Here is a 20,635-nt window from a genome sequence, read left to right on the forward strand (position 1 = left end):
AAGGCCTGTCACCTTTGTTAGCAACCCCCAGCCTTTTGCTGCTAGCAGCAGCCGGCTCTCACCCGTTCTGTCCCCCATTTTGGGCACGAGAACCATCGGGAAAACCTAGCCAGTAAGGGAGGTGTGCCCACCTTTACCAACCCCACCCCTCAGGTGGGGGAGGCATGGTTGAGCATACATCCGAGTCCCTGTCATCTTGAAGATGGGGGGGGTTCCTCCAATCAGGAAGAGGCTTATGCCTCCCCCGAACTGGAGGGTAGCATACTAGGGGGTGTAGACATCCCAAGGAAGGGACCCATTGGTCCCAACCTGCACACCCCTGTAACACCCCTAAATCTAGTATTTAGGGGCACCCCTGAACTTTGCCTCTTCAGATTCGACATGAAAAGAAGAACCAAAGAGCCGTGCTGCAGAAGAGGAGGATGACAACTGCTTTGGCCCCAACCCTACCGGCCTGTCTCCTGCTCAGGACCCCTGCTAGCTGAACCTAGCGGCCTATCCGCCAGCCAGCAGCCTCCAATAACCCCAGAGACCTGCCTTCACAATGAACACAGAGGGCATCTCAGAGATGTCCCCTGGAAAACGACAAACTCTGGTGCGGTTCCTGACTGGCTCCCCAGCTAAATGCCACCATCAAACAGGTTTCTGGACCGCTGGGTTTAGAGCCCTCTGCTCTCTGGGTCCGGGAACAAAGCACATCCTGGGCAGAGGCGTCATGCCTCCTCCCCTGGGATGGGCAGGGTCCTGAGGAGGGAGCTTCAAAGGCCTGTCACCTTTGTTAGCACCCCCAGCCTTTTGCTGCTAGCAGCAGCCGGCTCTCACCCGTTCTGTCCCCCATTTTGGGCACGAGAACCATCGGGAAAACCTAGCCAATAAGGGAGGTGCCCCTAAATCTAGTATTTAGGGGCAGCCCTGAACTTTGCCTCTTCAGATTCGACATGACATGAAGAACCAAAGAGCCGTGCTGCAGAAGAGGAGGATGACAACTGCTTTGGCCCCAACCCTACCGGCCTGTCTCCTGCTCAGGACCCCTGCTAGCTGAACCTAGCGGCCTATCTGCCAGCCAGCAGCCTCCAATAACCCCAGAGACCTGCCTTCACAAAGAACTCCCATCTCCCGTGGCCACTGGATTTGTCCAAAACCAACCCAGGACAAGAACTCCAGATCAGACTAGATCCACAAGTCCTCACCTCTCTGCACCTGACGCCCACGGCATGAGTGGCTCAATATCCCAGCAAGGTCCCCAGCATTGGAGGACCTTCACCTCGACGTCTGCCATGACCTTAACCCTAGGAGCTTGGCTTCTGAGACAGATTGGCCAGCCCGTGAGCAGTCCCCAACCAAGGTGTCCCCTAGCTCCATATGCTAACAGTGGCACCCTGCACACCAGCCGCCCTAGTGCCGCTGGCGGTTTCCCTTGAGTGCCAAACTGAATCTTGGGGAACCTTGGTTCCACCCCCAAAACTCCAATTCCAAAACCGTTTCACTCACCTGCAACTTAACACTTTGTTTTTCCCGTAGGATAGAATGGTGGGTTTTCTCTAAAAATTATTTTAAGTGTTGAACTCTCTTGTACTGCACAAAGAGTAATCAATCGCTTGCACAAGCGTTAACCTGCTTAGAAATGTCCTGTTTGGTATAAACTGAGTCATGCATGTGTATCGTACCCAACCAAAACTGAAATCCAAGAGTAACCAAAAGTAAGCAAAATAGTACTTACCAACATTTTTAAACTGTTTTCTTTACTGCAAAAAGTAATCCGAATGTTCCTGCAAATCCAGTATTCACTGTCTTGCGGAAAGCAACATTGTATGAAGAGTTTAACATACCTGCTATCAAGAAGAACTTGGTTCTACAAATAAAATAACAGAATAACTTTTTATACAAACAATTGGTCTGGATTCAGTCTGACTGTGAAATAATTTCTTGCCCGAGTGTGTAAAACAAATGCTTAACACTACACTCCTGATAAGCGTGACTGCTCACCTACACTATCACAAAAGAGAGTAAAGTATTATCTACTTCAGCCTCTGCTTTACCTCTGGGTATCCACTGAACTGTGCACACTATACCTTACTTTGGTATAGTATATACAGATTACAGATTCCTGCAGTACCACTACGTACAAATTGTAAAGGGGGTTTGCTCCATACCCCTTGCTCATTCTCTGATCAATGTAGTTGAGGAGATTTATTTGGAAACTGTATGAAAATGCAGTTGACTTTGATGCCTTGGTTATCTTCCTGGAAACGGGTTGACGGGTCATTTGAATTCCTCAGTGTTCTGCGATTTCTTACATTTCTTTGTAAAAACGTTACTTTATGTTCTTCTCCTGCTTTGGACCTCTAGGTTGTGCTTCCAGGCCCAATGGTTGAAAAAAGAAACTAAAGATGGTGATCACACTGAGGCTTCTGAGGTAGGTGTTTGATGTCATATGTTCGACAAAGCCCAGTGAGGGCAGGGGATGAGTCTACAAGAAATAAGAAGAAGTAGATGGCGGAATGATACAAGGCATTTGAATCCAGAAAAGTTTCAAGCTGCAAATCTGGTTTCTTTTGCAGCATGGAATCTCTTCGACATTCCTACGCTTCGCACAAACTATATAGTGGTATTACTTCCACTGGGAAGGAGGCTTAGCAGAGAGTGCATGCAAATAGATTCAATTCTACTGCAACCTCAGAGTGATTGTAGGTGTATACACTAATGCTTTGTTAAGATGTGTTCTGATGACCATGCCATGCAGATGTCTTGCATGGAGATGTTGGCCATTTGGGCTAGTGTAGTCTCTGGTTGCCTGGCTGAATGTTCTCTTGGTTTGGCCACTAATGGTTTGTTGGCGAACAAGAAACACAGTTCAATGATCTGTACTATTCATCTAGCAATTGTTTTTTTCACTTAGTGCTGTACCCAAGAACTTCAAGGAGTGTGCTACGAGAAACTATTTGTTTTTTCTGTTATGAGTAATCTTCACGGAGTGCATAATTGCCCTTTTGACTAGGTTAAGGCTGTTTCAGCTGCATTGGAGGACATCTGGAAAAAGCAAGTAAGGTTGTGCATTGATTGCTATGTAAAGGTGATCCACCTTTGACAAGAACTTAAGAGTTTTCATTTATCTTATGCATGATTATGTATGGTTCTTGGACTGTGAATACCAGTAGCCCACTTACTCTTCTTAATACGATCTCTAATAAGAAAGTCTTTAATCTGAAATGTTTAAGTGAAGCCTTGTGTATAATCTCAAATAGCACCGTCATTAATACTGATGATACCAGATTGTGGTTCCACGAAGGAACTGATAATATATGGAATAGCCTTTTGACTATATCTATGGATGCTTTTTAGATAGTGGCATCAATAACATTTACTTAGTATGCAGTGATCTCAAATAAGTCACACTAGCGTATAAGTGTACTCTCAGTGAAGCATACGACAGCTTACAAAAAGTTTAGTGGGTAAGGTACCCAACTATGACTTTTCAGATGTAGGCTTTCCTGGAGTTTTTCAGCTTACCTCCATGCTAGATATATTTTTTACCCGATGGCATAGCACCTTCCTAGTAGAAGGTATGAGTGTGTCTCTGGTGATCTTTAGTGTTTTCCTAATTAGGTGTAAATAATAAAACTCTGCTATCTCAGGACGCAAGCTATCTGCTGAAGTCTCACTGGGTTCAGATGAAACACCCTCCTGAGCTGCACCATTTGAGTGTCCGTGTGCAGAGCTATTTTTACATAATGCTGCTTTGACAGTTGCGGCACTAGGTGTGAAAAACAGGGCTGTAAATGCAAGCAGGTCGCTATTAAGATCAATTTAATGTTGGATACTCTTAATTTTTCTAGAACTGTTGGAATAAGTGGTACAGGGGAAAAGTGCAAGGAAATATGCTGCATCCGCATACTCATGAGATTTCCCCAGAGTGTGGAAAGTGGTAGAGAATAGATGCAAAGGAATGGCATTTTACAATTTTCAAAAGATCCATTTGTGACATTGTCCAATGACAGGAAAATGTGCCTGCTATAAATTGTTTTAGCTCCCATGAATGCTGCTGGTCTGTCTGTTCAACTCATCTGCTTAAGTTTTCTATTCCTGGGCCATAGTTGGCCATCAGTGCATTTGTCATCTCCAGACGGCTTGTGCTATCTCTAGGAGTGGGTAAAGATACTGTTCACCTCTGCTTAAGGTAGAACATTGCCAGCATACATGCCTGTTAGTACATCTACTGTCTTGTTGTGCACTAGACTCTGGAAAGCTTTCAGTATTAGGAAAATAGAAATAATTTCCAAGTAGTTGATGTGTCAGGCTTGTTACTATGTGAACGACAGTCCCCTTATTTTGAGGGGCTTCATGTGTACTCCATATTCTGTGTGTGGGACTTCTGGTGTTTTGATGACCTGGGAGAAGTTTAGTGAGAAGTGTCTCCCATTAAGCAGGCTCTCTGCATTTCACCATTTGATTTCCCTGTGGACCATGGCTGTTAAAACTAATAGATCCTCCAAATGTCCCCGTTTGACCATTGGCTGTTTAATAAATCTGGAACCAGTCACATAATTAGTCTTCGGTTTGGAATAAGGTGAATGCAGGACGTCACCATCCCCAACAACTTCTTTACTGTAGTCACTGTCATTTTGAGACATTTGGTAAAGGAGATCGAAATGGTTACTTACCAGTAGGAGTAGTTTTGCAGCTTGAAGAATTTTCTGGATTCACAGGCTGGGCATCATTCTGCCATCTAGTTGTTGGGTCCGGAATTGCCTTTGTGTTTTTTTTCTTGTTTTGGTTGCTGTCGACCACCATTTGGTGCCAGGTACGTCCCTTGTGTGACATCAGACGGTATCCTGGAGGTCGATGTGCGTGGTGCCCATCTTCGGATTCTTTTTTCTGTTTTTCTTATGTTGGGTAATCCTCGAGATGGTTTTGTAAAAATACTGATGTAGTCCTTTGCTTCCCCACCTCTTTGTTTTCCTTATAGTGGAGACAGGGTAGGTTGCATGTGAATCCAGAAAATTCAAGCTGAAAAACGACTCCTACTGGTAAGTAACCATTTCGTTTTGCAGCGTGAATCCTTTTCTGGATTTACATGCTGTGCAACAGATTATGCATCAGTTTCTCCCGTGTTTGGGAGGCTGTGGAGAAAGGAAGACCTTGCAAACAGGTGTTGAAGCACCCTTTGTCCAATTTGAGCTTCTTTATTCATTTGTATATCCACTCAATAATGCTTTGTAAAGGTGTGTGGTGATGCCCATGTTGCAGCAGCGCAAATGGACTCAATGGGTACATTGGCCATAAATGCCAGCGTTGCTCCTTTCTTTCTAGTAGAGTGAGCTGTTGGTTGCATTGTTAGTTCCTTTTTGGCATTGGCATAACATAATTGGATAACTTGTACTAACCATCTTGCAATAGTTGCTTTTGTGACAGCTGATCCTGTGTTGATATGTGCGAAAGCAACAAACAATTGCTTTGTTTTCCTGATCGGTTCTCTGCAAATAATACAGTAAAGCCCTCCTTACATCCAGAGTATGGAGGATTCTCTCTGCTTTAGCTTTTGGGTTCTTGAAGAAAACTGTCAGGAGAATGTTTTGATTTAAGTGCTACTTAGATACCACTTTTGGCAAAAATTGTGGGCTAGTCTTTAAGATTACTTTATCCTTGGGGATTTGCAAGTAGGGTTCTTGTATAGTTAATGCCCGTAGTTCACTTACTCTTCGTCGTGATGTTATAGCAATGAGAAAGGCTGTTTTGAGAGTAATGTGTTTGAGGTCCGCTGCATGCATGGGCTCAAAGGGTTTTGTCATCAGTTGAGAAAGTACTGTATTTAAGCTCCATGTTGGTACAGGAGTAACTCTTCGTGGAGCTATTCTTTTTGCTCCTTCTAAGAACCTTTTGATGACTGGCATTGTAAAAATGTGCATGCTTTTTCTCTTGTGTATGCCACTATGGCAGCAAGGTGCACTTTAAGGCTGGAAAGTTGATGTTGCTGTCCAAGAGGTAAGTAAGATATGTAATAACTGTTTATTGTGTATTTATAGAATTAGCGTTATTAGCGGTGCACCATGTGGTATATCACTTCCATTTTGCTGTATAGCGTTTTCTTGTTGACTGTTTTCTCACTGCTTTTAGAATTTCCATGGTTCTGAGCGGTAGATTGAGATGCCCAAATTTTATGTATTCAGGAGCCAGGCTGCTAGTTGTAGTGCTGCTGGTTCCGGGTGAAAAATCTGGCCCGGTTGCATTGTCAGCAGGACTTTCTCTGCTTTGATCCTGACCATTTCTCCTTTGGATAGTTCTAGGTGAGTTGAGTACCATGTTTGCCTTGGCCAATGAGGAGCAATGAGAATCATATTTGTTCCTGGTTCCTTTGCTTTTTGTAGCACTCTTTGCATCAGAGGTATTGGTGGTAAGGCGTAAACAAATGTCTGAGACCAATTGAGTGAAAGTACATTTCCCCTTGACAGGTGGTGTGGAAACCTTGAGGCAATGCTTTTTCCATTTCTTGTTCTGTATTGTTGCTAACAGGTCCAACACTGGTGTTCCCGAGATGTTGAATAGATACTGTACTGTTTGTTTCAACTAACATTTGTGGGAGTAGTTTTGTCTGCTCAGTCGGTCTGCTGTAATGTTGTCTACCCCTGGTAGGTGTACTGTCTATAGATAGATTTTTTGTGGCATCGCCCAATGACAGATTTCCTATGCAAGTTTGCTCAGGGGAAAGGACTTTGTTCCACCCCTTTTGTTCAGGTAGTACATTGTAGTTGTATTCTCTGTTTGCATTAAGATTGTTTTCCCCTGAATATGTTTCTGGAATGCTTTGAGTGCCAGAAAAACTGTTTATCTCCAAAAAATTGATATGTTTTGTGGAGTCCTGGTTGCTCCACTGACCATAAACTTTCAGCTTGCTGAAATGTGCACCCTATCCGTTGAGGGATGCATCCGTGGTGACTGTCACAGATGGAGTTGGGTCCCTGAAATGTCTCCCCTGTGCTATGTTGTTGGATGCCCACCATTGTATCTCTGCTTGCACCCTTTGTGTAAGAACCACTAGTTACACCCAACTTCCTGTGGCTTGTGACCAGCTGTTGGTGAGCCATTCTTGAAATGGGCGCATGTGTAGGCGAGCGTGAGGGATGAGTGGGATACATGATGCCATCATGCCCATTAGTTTAATTACTTTCCTGACTGTCAGAGACTGACCCCTCTGGTAGAGGGCTGTTTCGTGATGGATAGCTTGTATTCTGGCTTATGTGGAATAAGCCTTGGCGTTTGCGGTGTTCAGTCTTGGTCCCAGGAAGGTTTTTTCTCTTTCTGGTGTTGTAGAAGATTTCTTGTAGTTATTGAGAAACCCAGGCTTTGTAGAATTTGAATTGTTTTTTTAACATGATGGTGACATATTTGTTTCATGTGCCCCCTTATTAGCCAGTCATTAAAGTAGGGGTAGATGTGGATTATTTCTCTTCTCAGGTGTGCCGCCACTGCAGCTTCACACTTTTTTTAACACCTGTGGAGCAGATTTTATGCCGAACTGGAGTACCTTGAATTGGTAGTGTGTTCCGTTGTGTAGGAATCTTAGGTAATTTCTGTGTCTTTTGTTCATAGGGATATGTAAGTAGGCGTCCTTGAGGTCTATTGTTGCCAAATAATCCCCCTTTTGAATCTGTGGGATTATTTCTTTAAGTGTACACATCTTGAAGTGTTGTGTTAGTTTGAACTTGTTTATGAATCTTAAGTCCATGATTGGCCTTAGAGTCTGGTCCTGCTTGGGTACTAGGATGTATGGAGAGTAGTTTCCTTTGTACCACTCTTGTGTTGGTACCTTTTCTATTGCCTGTTTTTGGCATAGTTCTTAGATTTCTGCGTTGAGCAGTGTGTTCTGATCTGGTTAATTGTCTTGTTTTGGGTGGATTTGCAGGTGGTGTCTTTGTGAGCTCTATGCAATATCCGTATTGTACCAAATTTAATATCCAATTGTCTGTTGTGATCCTTTTCCATTGTGTGTGGAAAAAGGATTTTCTTCCCGCTACTGGTGATTTGTGTGGGTCCTTTTCCGTGATCAAGTCAGTTAGACCCATTTGCTCTTTCTCTAGAGGATTGGCCTCTTCCTCTGCCATTCCCTCTTCCTCAAAAGGGCTGCTTTTGCTGTTGTTGCCAACCTTGGTAGCTAGACTGTTGACCCATCTGTTGGTTTGGGTTTTGTCCCTGAGATTATTGTGGCATCAATCAATCAATCAGGGAATTGTAAGTGCGCTACTGACCCATGAGGGTCTCAAGGCGCTGAGGGGGGTCCGCAGATCTGTTTAGCCGAACAGCCAGGTCTTGAAGGTCTTCCTGAAGGTGTTCAGGATGGGGGCGCGTCTGATGTCTGCCGGTAGCTCGTTCCAGGTCTTGGCTGCAATGTGAAAAAGGGGTCTTCCGCCTGCTTTGGCTCTGTGGATGCGTGGGATTTCGGCCAGTGCGAGGTTGGAAGATGGGAAGTTTCTTTTGGGTACGTGGAAGTTGATTCGGTCGTTGAGGTATTCGGGTCCGTTGTTGTGTAGGCATGAGTGAGGATTTTTAAAGTGACTCTTCTCCACGGGGAGCCAGTGGAGACTTTGTAGGTGTTGACTGATGTGTTCGTGTCGGGGGAAGCCGAGGACGAGTCTGGCGGCGGTGTTCTGTATTGTCTGGAGTATGCGGAGTTGGGACTTGTTGATGCCGGCGTAGAGTGAGTTTCCATAGTCCAGTCTGCTGGTGATGTGTGTGGGTGACTCTCTTCCTTGACTCAGGGGGGATCCACTTGAAGGTCTTGCAGAGGATGCGGAGGGTGTTGAAGCAGCTGGAGGTGACTGCTTTGACCTGTCGATTCATGGTGAGTGATGAATCTAGTTCGATGTCGTGGTTCTTGGCGTGGTCTGAGGAGGTAGGTGGGTTTCCGAGGGCAGTCGGCCACCAGGTGCTGTCCCATGCAGAAGGGGTGGTACAGAGGACAAGGACCTCTGTCTTCTCGGCGTTGAGCTTCAGGCAGCTGTTGGTCATCCAGACTGCAACGTCTTGCATTCCTTTCTGGAAGTTGAGTTTGGCAGTGGTGGGGTCTTTGGTGAGGGAGAGGATGCGCTGGGTGTCATCGGCATAGGATACGATGTTGAGGCTGTATTGTCGGACGATGGCTGCGAGGGGGGCCATGTAGATGTTGAAGAGGGTGGGGCTCATTGATGAACCCTGTGGGACTCCGCAGGTGATTTTCATGGGGTCGGAGAGGAAGGGTGGGTCTGAACCTTTGGCTTCTTCTGGTGAGGAATGATCAGATCCTGTCCAGGGCTGTTCCTTGTATGCCTGCGTCGTGTAATCTGGCGACTGGTGTGCAGTGGGAGACGATGTCGAAGGTCGCTGATAGGTCGAGTAGGATGAGGGCTGCGGAGTGGCCTTGGTCCAGGAGGGTGCGGATGTCGTCTGTGGTGGCGAGTAGGGCGGTCTCTGTGCTGTGGTTGCTTCAGAATCAAGATTGGGACGGGTCGAGGACGGCGTTCTCTTCAATGAATAATGTCAGTTTCCAGTTGACTGTTTTCTCTTCAACTTAGGCTGCGAAGGGGAGGAGCGAGATGGGCCGATAGTTCTTGAGGTCGGTGGGGTCAACTGTGGGCTTCTTGAGAAGGGGTCTGACTTGTGCGTGCTTCCAGTTGTCTGGGAAGGGGCCTGTTTTGAAGGTGGTGTTGATGGTGCGTTATAATTCGGGTGCGAAGACGACCCTGGCTCTGTGGTAGATGTGCGGGGCATCTGTTGTCCTTGATCAAAGCTGCCTCTACCTGTGTGTTTTCTGTTAGAGAAGCCTCCTCTTTTAAAAGAACTTCTTTGCTGTAGGGCCCCCATTGCCCTTGCTGTTTCATTTTCTTTTTTAATTTGCAGAAGGGATTCATTCACTTCCTTGCCAAACAGAGCTTCTCCGTTGAATGGTCTATTGATAATTGATGTCTGAAGTTCTTGTTTAAAGCCAGAAATCCTGAGCCAGGCATGCCTTCTGAGGATGGTTCCTTTGCACATTTGCTTGCTTGCAATATCTGCTACATCTAGGGCTGACTTTAGGCAGGTGTTATCCACATATTTCCCTTCTGGGACAATAGATGTTGCCCTCTTTTTGTCCTCCTCTGGGAGTTTGTTCAGCAACTCTTCTATGTCATCCCACTGTTGGTGGCCATATCTGTTTAACAAAACATAAGAGTTGGCAATGCGCCACTGTGTTGCTGCCTCTTTCTCCATTCTCCTCCCCACCATGTCAATCCTCTTACTTTCCTTTTCAGGTGGTGGCCCTGTGTTGGAGACTGCATTGGCTCTCCTCCTGGCTGTGGTGACAATAATAGAGTCAAGTACTGTACTTCCATGAATATATTTTGGGTCTTTTGAGGGGGGTTTGTACTTTTTCCTGTACTCTGGGGGTTACCCCCTTGTTTGAAGCTGGTTCTTTGAATGTGTCTTTGCCTTGGTCCTGGATACTTGGCAGCATAGGCAGATACTGTGTTCCTCTTGAAGCTGGTGCCAGTGTTTCTAACAAGGAACATGTGTCCCCTTTTTCCTCCTCTAAGGGTACTCCAAATTGATTTGCTGCCCTTTTGACAATATCATTGTAGAAAGCTATGTCATCTGGCGGTGAAGCTTTTGAAGGGTAGCTGCAAATCTCTTCAGTCTGTGTCGAGGTCATTCCACTCTTCGGCTTAATTTTCGGAGTTTTCCTCCTCTTCAGGTAGGTCTCCGTATTCCTCGGGTTCTTCGCCTCGAGGTTCTGGTGTCGGTGGAGAGTCGAAGATCCCTTCTTCCTCTCCTTGGGCGTCTTCTGCCTCTTTGGCGCCGACGTTCTCTGGTTAGGCCGCCAGTATTTTCGGGATTTAAAAATCCTTCAGTGAGGCATCGAAGTCCTTCTTTTGTAGGAGCGCTGCCATTTCTTCCTCGAGTCTTCTTTTCAACCTCGAGGGCCCTCTCGGCGTCGGTGGCTGGAGATTTTCTTCTCTTCCCCACGTTAGTCTTTGGCGATGTAGTGCCCTTTTTTGTGGGTTCTGTGTCGACCCTTTGTTTCGGCGATTTTGCCTCCTCGGTAACCTTCGGTTGGGTTCCGTGGGGTTATTTCAATTGCGGCTGACCTTCGTTCGCCTTTTTGCTCTGCATAGGGGCTGTCTTGTGCACCTTATGTTCGTGGCCTTTTGGTTCCGACAAATCTTTATGGTGTCTAACCTTCTCCATCTTCTTTTTCTCGGCGTGGATTTTTTCGGAATCCCCTCTAGGACCTCGCCGTCCGATCCCTCGTGCATCGACTCCACTGGTGCTCCGTGTTCCTCCTCATCGCTCGAGAAGCCCAGGTCTCTCAGGGAGGTTTGCTTCGATGTCTGTGACATTGTGGCGTAGTGGGCCTGTCTGACTTTGGCGTGTCCTTGGCGTTTTTGGTAGGAACGCTGCACACGCCTCAGTCCTTTGTCCTATCAATATAATAGAGGAGAGCTTGTTTAACATCTAAGGTTTGGAGAGCCCTCTCAGCTACTGTTTGCGGTTGGAAGAAAAATACTGGCAACTCAACAGACTGATTGAGATGGAATGGTGAAATGACTTTTGGAAACAAATTGCGATTTGTCCTTAGAATCACCTTGTTGTGATGTAGTTGCAAGAATGGTTCTTGAATTGTTAGTGCCTGGATCTCACTCACCCTTCTGAGTGATGTAATAGCAATTAGAAAGGCAACTTTCCATGAAAGGAATTGTAATTCACACTTGTGTAAAGGCTCAATTGGAGGGCCCATGAGCCAGGTGAGAACAATATTGAGGTTCCATACAGGGGAGGGTGGTACTTTGGGAGGAATTATTATTTTATGGCCTTCCATGAAGGCTTTAATCTTGAACGGCAGGAACTTTGAACAATGATAGATGCTGTCTGTTTTGCAGGTAGGCCGCTATGGCAGCAAGATGTAACCTGATTGAGGAGTATGCTAAATTGCATTTGTGGAGATGCAGCAAAAAGCATATGATGTTTTGGATGGAAATATCTAGTGGGTTGATGTTGTTATTGGGGCAATAGATAACAAATATTTTCCACTTGGCTGCATAGCAAGTTCTAGTGGTAGGACGTCTGGCTTCTTTGATAACGTTCATGCAATCAGGTGGGAGGTTGAGATATCCAAATTCTAAGACCTCAGGAGCCAAATTGCTAGGTTGAGCTGCATGGTGTCTGGATGCATGATCTCTCCATGGTTCTGTGTTAACAGATGTGGTGAGAGTTGCAGTTTTTGATGTGGTACCACTGAAAGTTCCAGTAGTGTGGTGTACCACGGTTGCCTAGCCCATGTTGGTGCAATTAGGATCTGTGTGAGGGAGTGTTGCTGCAGCTTGCGCACCACTAACGGAATGAGTGGGAGAGGCGGAAAAGCGTATGCAAATTTGCCTGACCAATTCATCCATATCGCACTGCCTTTGGACAATGGGTGTGGATACCTGGCGGCGAAGCTTGGGCATTTGGAGTTTAGGTGTGTGGCGAACAGATCTATTTGTGGCTGTCCCCATACTTGAAAGAAAGGTTGAAGAACTTGCGGATGAAGTTTCCACTCGTGAATCTGTTGGCTCAGACGACTCAACAGATCCGCAATCTGATTTTGACTTCCTGGTAGATGCTCAGCTAGTAGGTACATTTTTTGCAGAATGGCCCACCTCCATATGCTCTGCGTCAGCTGGGAGAGCTGTAAGGAGTGTGTTCCTCCTTGTTTTTGGATGTAATACATGGCTGTCATATTGTCTGTGCAGACTAAGACAGGCTTGCCCGATAGGTAATTTTGAAAGGATTTTAGTGCTAGAAAAATGGCTCGCAACTCCAGATGGTTTATGTGGAGTAGCTTTTGTAGCGGTGTCTATCTGCCTTGAACTGTGTGCTCAGACAGATGAGCTCCCCAGCCAATGAGGGATGCGTCTGTGGTTAGCACCACCTGTGGAACTGGCTCTAGGAACGGCCTTCCTTTGGGAAGATTTATGGTGTTCTACCACTGCAGAGAGCGATGTGTCCGGCCGTCCACCACCACCAGATCTGTTAGTTGACCTTGAGCCTGGCTCCATTGGCTTCCTAAGCACTCTTGTAGGGGACACATCTGGAGTCTTGCGTGCGGTACTACGAAAATGCAAGAGGCCATCATTCCAATTAGTTGCATGAACACTCGAGCTGTTAGTGAGCGTTGTAGTTGAAATTTTTGTATAAGAGCTTGCTTGGCCTATATTCTTGTTGGGTAGGGGGATGCAAGTCCTTTGGAGGAGTCTATTGTGGCACCTAGATACTGTTGAGACCGGGATGGTTGGAGGTGCGACTGTTTTGTTCATAGTGAATTTGAGTTTGTGTAAGAGGTGAATGGTCTTGTGTGTGTGCTGGACGCATTGCTGGTATGACTTGGCTTTTATTAACCAGACGTCCAGATATGGAGAGACATGGATGTTTACCCTTCTCAAGTGTGCTGCTACTACCGGGAGACATTTTGTGAAAACTCTGGGTGCTGTAGTGACCCCGAAGGGGAGGACTTTGAATTGGTAATGCTGACCGTCCACTACAAACCGAAGGTACTTCCTGTGAGCTTGGCGAATGGGAATGTGAAAGTAGGCGTCCTTGAGATCTAGGGTAGCAAGGAAGTCGCCTTGTTTTAGCAGAGGAAGGACCTGCTGTAATGTGATCATATGGAAGTGGTCTATGTAAAGGTTCAGGGGTCTGAGGTCCAGTATAGGTCTGAGGGAGCCGTCTTTTGAACCGTTGTAATCTTCCCCCGACAGGAGTGGAATGGTCTGGGGGGAAGGGAGGGCAGTCACTGTTTGGGGGCGGAGGTAGCACAGGTGTTGTTACCTCTGCCTTTAGTATTGTTGCCTCTGTATCCTCCTCTGTAAAAACCTCTATTGGGCGAGGATTGGGTGGGAGTTTTATAAGAAGAGGATGCAGTGTTGGTAGGAAAAGTTGTTGAGGTGCCCCTATATGAGGAGCGACTAAAGGACGCTCTGGGAGTCTGATTTTGCAAAGCCCCCATGGATTTTGCGGTGTCAGTGTCCTTTTGCATTTTTTCAAGAGAGGCATCAACTGAGGGGCCAAACAGATGCTGTTGGTCAAAGGGTTGGTTAAGAATAGATGTTTGTACTTCTGGTTTGAAACCAGAAATACGCAGCCACCCAGTGTTAGTAATAACCTTCCCTTCTTGTATTATATCAGTAGCCCTGGTCTTGTATTTGTCTGGTAGATGTTGTATAAGGGTTTCAAGCTCATCGTAATGAGTCCTATCGTATCTCACCGACAGAGCTTGGGTGTTGGCAATTCTCCAGACATTGGCGGCTTGAGATGTCATGCGTTTGCTTGAAGCATCTAATAGTTTGGATTCTTTATCAGGGGGTGGAGCGTCCCCTGTTTGAGAATTTGCTCTTTTCCGTGCATTGGAAACCACTAAAGAGTCTCATGGCAGATGGCCCTTGATATAGGCTGGGTCAGATGGAGCGGCTTTGTATTTTTTCTCTAGTCTGGGGTTAATTACTCTAGCTCTGACGGGATCTTTGAATACGTCTGGTGCGTGCTTTGTAACCCCTTTGAGCATTGGTAAGATGGTTGTGGTCTTATGAGAGGGCAACAGTGTGTCCATAAGAAAGTCGTCATCCACTGGGTCAGTAGGAAGAGCGACCCCATGAAAGGCTGCTGCTCTGTGAATGAGTTGTGTAAACCCGATGCTGTCATCTGGAGGAGATGGCCTAGAGGGGTATACATCATCTTGGGGTAGATCAGGGGCATCTGGTGCATTGTATTCTTCCCAAGGATCACCTGATGGGCCAGGAATATCGTCTGTGTCCTCTAAGGGTTGCTCATCTTCTATTTCCTCAGAAATATCGTCATCAGGGTTATGTGGGCTGAGTGGCGAGTGTGTGGGGGAAATATAGGATCTTGCAGTTCTGGTGAAGGTACCCTTATGGGAGTAGTAGAAGGAACAGAGAATGTAGTAACCATTGGCACTAAACCAGTAGACACTGTGTTGGGAAATAATGGGGGTGATATAGTAGCAGATGAAGGCTTATCAGAGACCATTCCGCCTGGTCAGGCACCACCAGCTGTACCTAGTCAGGAAGCAGCAAGAGAGGCCCCTATACCCCCACCTACCGCACCAACACCGCCATCCCTAGGGGATAACCCCACACAATTTATAGTGGAAGCCTCACCATTGGTACTGGTACTAGCGAATGTACCCATCTTACCCCCTGGCCAGACAAAATCTATTTCATCTCTGACAAGCAAGGCGTTAAAATTTTTCTATAGTGAGCAGCAAAACGCGATCCATCCAAATATTCCAAGACCAGGGTGGGTCACAAGAAGTAACAGATGGGGTGGGGGTTTTGGACCCATACATAATGACCATGGTATTGGCCTAGCAAATAGATTCGCTGTAGGGCCAGGTGATCATCAGAATGTGTTATTTTCTAAGACCCCTAGATCAAACTGGAATATAATGAATAGGTGGGGGGCAGGTGTCCCGGTAAACGACCGAAATGACCCCGGGATCTGTGGAAATGGGTTTGGAGCTTGGCCGGTTGATGAGCTGTCTTGGATGCGTCCCAATACCCCATTACCAAGGTGGAATGTAGCAACAAATGGATGGGGATTGGAGGCCCCACCCTATGATTGGGGGTTTGGTACAGTGAATAGGTATGGGGTTTTGGCAAACTTAAATGATTGCGATTGACGTATGGGGGGCCCAAATACGTTAAAAAATGGATCAAGGGTCCCATGCATAATAAGCCACACCAAAGATAGGGGCAGAGGTCTTATAGATGGCATAAACATGTTTGAGACAATTAATCTGGAAGGCCGCAAAGCGCAAGTTGCTCCAGAAAGAGAAACTGCTCCTGACCAAATTGTGGGTGTGATCGTTGGTGGCTCCCTTAAGGAGAACGAGAATGTTATTGTTAATGATAATGATATTTCGCATGATCAGTTAAATGCAGTAGAGAGAGTGGGAAACTTATCGGCTAATGGAAGCCCCTACCTACGAGCAAAAGATGGGGTCTCCTTGACCGATTTTGTGGCGAAGAGAACTGTAGAAACATGCAAGATACTATGTTGGAATGTAGCGGGACTTAATTCCAAACGTAATGATAAGGAGTGGTCAAGCTTTGTCGTAAGACATAACATTATTGCCCTCCAGGAAACCTGGGATACAACTGCTAACTTTTAGTGGGATGGGTTCACTAGCTTCGCCAAGGCAGCTATTCCTAGCCGCAGCGGCAGAGCTAAGGGAGGCCTGTTATTGTTATTCTCTCTAGAATTGAAGGGCTCCCTAAAACAGATTAGTACTGACTCGCACAACATACTTATCGTAGAGAGAGAGATTAACCCCACTAGGAGGTTCTTATACATCAATTTTTATAACTCAGGAAATAGGGACAACAGCGCTAGCAATATCGCCACTTTAGACGCTATATTAAGGTCAGGCAGCCAGATTACTCAGCTTGACATAGAGTATATCCTACTAGGTGATTTTAACATTCATCCCTGCACGTTAGCATGCAGTTTAAGTAATAAGGAATGGGGTGATGGTCCCGAGGGACCTCACTTTGAACATACCACAGAGGGAGAGGAGCTAGAGGACTTCCTGGCAAATTTCAACTTGTACGAACCAGAGGGGTGCCCAAGAATAGTTACCTTCACTGGCACCAATCCCGGAACCATAATTGATATTTTCACCACACAAGGTATTCTAAACCCGGTGCTTTCCTACTGCACTGTGTTATCTCACCACAGTGATCATAACCCTGTCTTACTTGAAGTGGCTTGGGGAGATTACATGGGGCCAAATCCGGGGAAAGTGAGGTCGGACCATACTTTGCGTACCTCTGATCAGGGTAGGAGAGTTAAGTGGGCTAAGGTGGTCCCAGAAAACTTCTATGCTGAGGTTTTCCCGAAAATTAAGGAACAGGTTGAGGTTTGCCAGAACCCTCGTGCCCCGGGTTGTGAAACTATAGGGGCCTTTGAGTCGATCTGTGGGCAGGTGTCTCATGACCTCCAGGCTAAATCAAAGAAAGGAGAACCGAATAAGAAGCCCTGGTTCGACACCGCATGTTCAAAAGCACACAGGTCTCTGATGGTAGCTTTGAAAAAAATACCTAGGGTAAGGGGTGAGAGTGTTAGATTGAGGAAAACCTATAAGTCAGCTATAAAAATCAGACAAGAAAGCATCAAACGGGAAGCCTGGGAAAATCTCCTATCCGTGGCTGTCCTGAAGGACAGTCGGAAATTCTGGGATATAATTAAACAACCATTCTTTTCCGACCAAAATAACGAGGCCATGGACTGTGTCATCCCAGATGACAAGTGGCTGAATCATTTTAAAAATGTGTATGGGGATAATGATCAGGCAACCCAGGGTGTGTCGCTGGCCACTTTAGACGCCACTCCTATTCATTTCTATAGTACAGAAGTGGAGAAAGCTATCTTGGCCACAACCAAGCATAAGGCCCCGGGCCCCGACGGGGTGCCAGCCGATTTTTTCATACATGCCCCAAAGTTGTGGGCAGAGGTATTGGCCAACGTCTTTACCGCCGTTAATAGCAACCCTACACCATCTTCCTGGGACATTTCCACCATCGTCCCCATCTTTAAAAAGGGCCAGCGGGACGACCCCGGGTGTTATAGGCCCATATCCCTCTTGGACTCGTCGGTGAAGATCTTAGGCAGAGTCCTTTTGTCCAGGCTGAGGGATAATGTTGAGAGTTGTGGAGGGTTGTCAGAGATCCAGTATGGGTTTAGAGAGAGGAAAGGCACAATCGAACAATGCTCCAACCTACACCTGCTCATATCAAAGTATACGGTGGCCAAGGAGGGGTCCTTGTTTCTAGCATTCATGGACCTCTCCTCGGCCTTCGATTTGGTGAGCAGGGCTAAGTTATGGATGACCTTGCTGAAAATGGGGATCCACGAGGCATTGGTAAGATTTATGGCTTCCCTACACCAGGAGCTTTTTTCGGCCGTACGAGTTACAAATGAGGGTAGGTGCACGTCCCTTTTCAAATCCCTGAGGGGGGTAAGGCAGGGCTGCATATTGGCCCCTCTGCTCTTCACAATTTATATTAACGGTCTGGGGGCACATTTGGAGGAGAAGGAAGTCGACGTTCCGCGTGCGGGAGCAGTTAAGATCCCAGCGCTCCTGTACGCGGACGACGCCGTGCTAATTGCGCGCACGGGTGTCGGCCTTCAACGCCTCTTAAATGCCTTTTGCACATTCATGGAACAGCTTGATTTAAAAATAAATGCTAGTAAATCGCATACCATGGTGGTGGGCCGAGAAAGTAGTAAGAGGAGAACAATAACCTTTACGTGTAGAGGGGATATGGTTTCTAGAGTTTACACTTTTCCCTACTTGGGGGTACTTTTTGACCAGAGAGGAACTTGGGGTCCTCAAGTGAGGGCGAAGAGGTTGGCGGTTATTAGATCATCGTCTGCCCTCATGGGCTTTGCGGGCAGGTTGGGTGCCAGGCCCATGGAAGCGTTGTTAAAAATTTACAAGAGTAAACCTGTCGCCGTTGCGTTATATGGTTCACAAATTTGGGGCTATGTAAACGTGGAACCAATCCAGAGAGCGGAGAACAGATTCATACGGACACTCCTCTCTGTGGCGCAGTCAACACCAACTTACTCAATACACTTGGAGGTGGGCCAAGATTTCCTTACTGATGGGTTGAATATGGCTCCCCTGATCTTTTGGTTAAAGACGTGGCTTAATGAAGACCTCCCACTGAACCAAAAGATCATGTCCGACGTCTTGTCCCTAGACCATTGTAAAAAGATCCCCTGGCTGGCCAATCTGTTGAAGGTATTCTCGGATTTGGGACGACCAGAGCTCTTTACTTCCCCCCAAGATATCAAGGTCCAAGACATCGATCTTGTCAAAAAGCATTTTATGGGGAGGGCAAGAGCACTTCGTGAAGAAAGGGAATTAGTGAAACCATCAGTAAGGGGCCATTACTTACTTGTTAATTCATTTTCTTTAGCACCGTATCTTGGTTTCGTTACAAATCCATTCCATAGGTTTCTTTTAACCAAGTTCAGGTTTAATTTGTTACATTTTTATTTAGGCACTTTTAAAACATGGGAAAAACCGGAAATAGCCTTACCCTGCAGTTGCGATCATTTCTCACCCCAAGACACCATGCATTTTGTTATGTTTTGTGGGTTTTATTTAGAGCCAAGGAAAAAATATCTGGTATCAGCTTTGAAGGAGGCGGGCTTCACACAAGTGAGACCGGCTCTGCTCTTCTTGCAATCATTGCCCAACATACATATTACCTTTTGTATAGCCAATTTTTTGGTAGCTGCAGTTAGGATGAAAAAACATACCCATTAGATCCATCGTTATTCCTTTTTAACTTTTGTATGCCTAGATTTGTTTTAATGTAAATTATTTTATTGTCATATTTTAACACGCATGAAATTTCCTAACTTTTTGTATGAAATGTTTTTAATCTCTTTGTATGATTTTAATTGAGTCGAATAAAGATATTTTGACTGACTGAGAAGTTGGAGCATGTTTTTTGAGTGTAACAAAAGGTGTAAGAGGAGGTTCCAGTTTTCTTTTGTAAGGTACAGTGATTAGATGCCTAGTCTTTGGATGGATATGAAGAGTCTTTTGTTTTGGGTCTGGGCGGAAAAGCTCTTCTATGGACGAATCCTTCTTCAGGGACGATTTGTCTTGTTTGGAATCGAGCCGTTTGCTTGGTTTACCGGTGTCCGGTACAGTCTTAGGAGCAGATTGAGGTTTGAGTTCTGAAGACTTGTGGACGGAAGCTTTTTTCGGCTCGAATTTTTTCTTTGGATCGGAGAAATTTTTCGGATTCGGAGTTGTTGGTTCTGAAGTTTGTTTCGGGTCGACAGTTTTCGGTGCCTAAGTGTGCTTGGATGTGGAAGTTGGCTACGGTGCCGAGCTTGGCTTCGGTTCGACCGTTTTCGGTGCCGGAGTTTGTTTTGGCGCCAGGCATGGCTTCGGTTCGATTGTATTAGGTGCCGAAGTTTGTTTCGGTGTCGGACTGGACGTATGTTCGACAATTTTGGGAACCGAAGTTTTCTTCGGTGCCGAAGTCTGTATCGGTTTCATTTTCGGTTTGAGAACCTTTTGTTTATCGGGGTTGAGTGAAGGCTAACTCGAGCCCGAGTCGTGTAGAGGCTTTTTGGAAGTCTTCGTTGCCGGGCCCGAAGGTGGGGCATCGGAAGTTTGTGATCGGTGTGCACCTGGGCCTGAAGGTGGAGGTGGAACCGAAGCCTCACGAGGTGTTGGGGTAGGAATAGGGTCATCTGTACTTACGACCGGTTGACCAGCTGGAAGGGGATCGTCATCATCTGCCTGCTCGTCGGCTACGGAAGCTGAATCCTCTGCTTCGGAAATGATGACTTCTTCCTGCTGTTGCACTTCTTTGGACTCCGGTTGGACTGGAGTCTCCGGGACGAGGGGGTCTGGTGCCGATGAAGACAATTGTTCCATGACACCCCAAGCTTGACGGTCCCTTGTTGTCTTTTTGGAGCGGAACGAAGCACAGGCCTGGCAATCTCTGCTCTCGTGCTCTGGGGACAAGCACAGATTGCACACCTCATGAAGATCAGTGTGGGGGAATTTGTGTCCACACCGAGGGCACTTTTTGAATGGTGT

The sequence above is a fragment of the Triturus cristatus genome, chromosome 4_2 (assembly GCF_964204655.1).
Source record: "Triturus cristatus chromosome 4_2, aTriCri1.1, whole genome shotgun sequence".
NCBI lineage: Eukaryota > Metazoa > Chordata > Amphibia > Caudata > Salamandridae > Triturus > Triturus cristatus.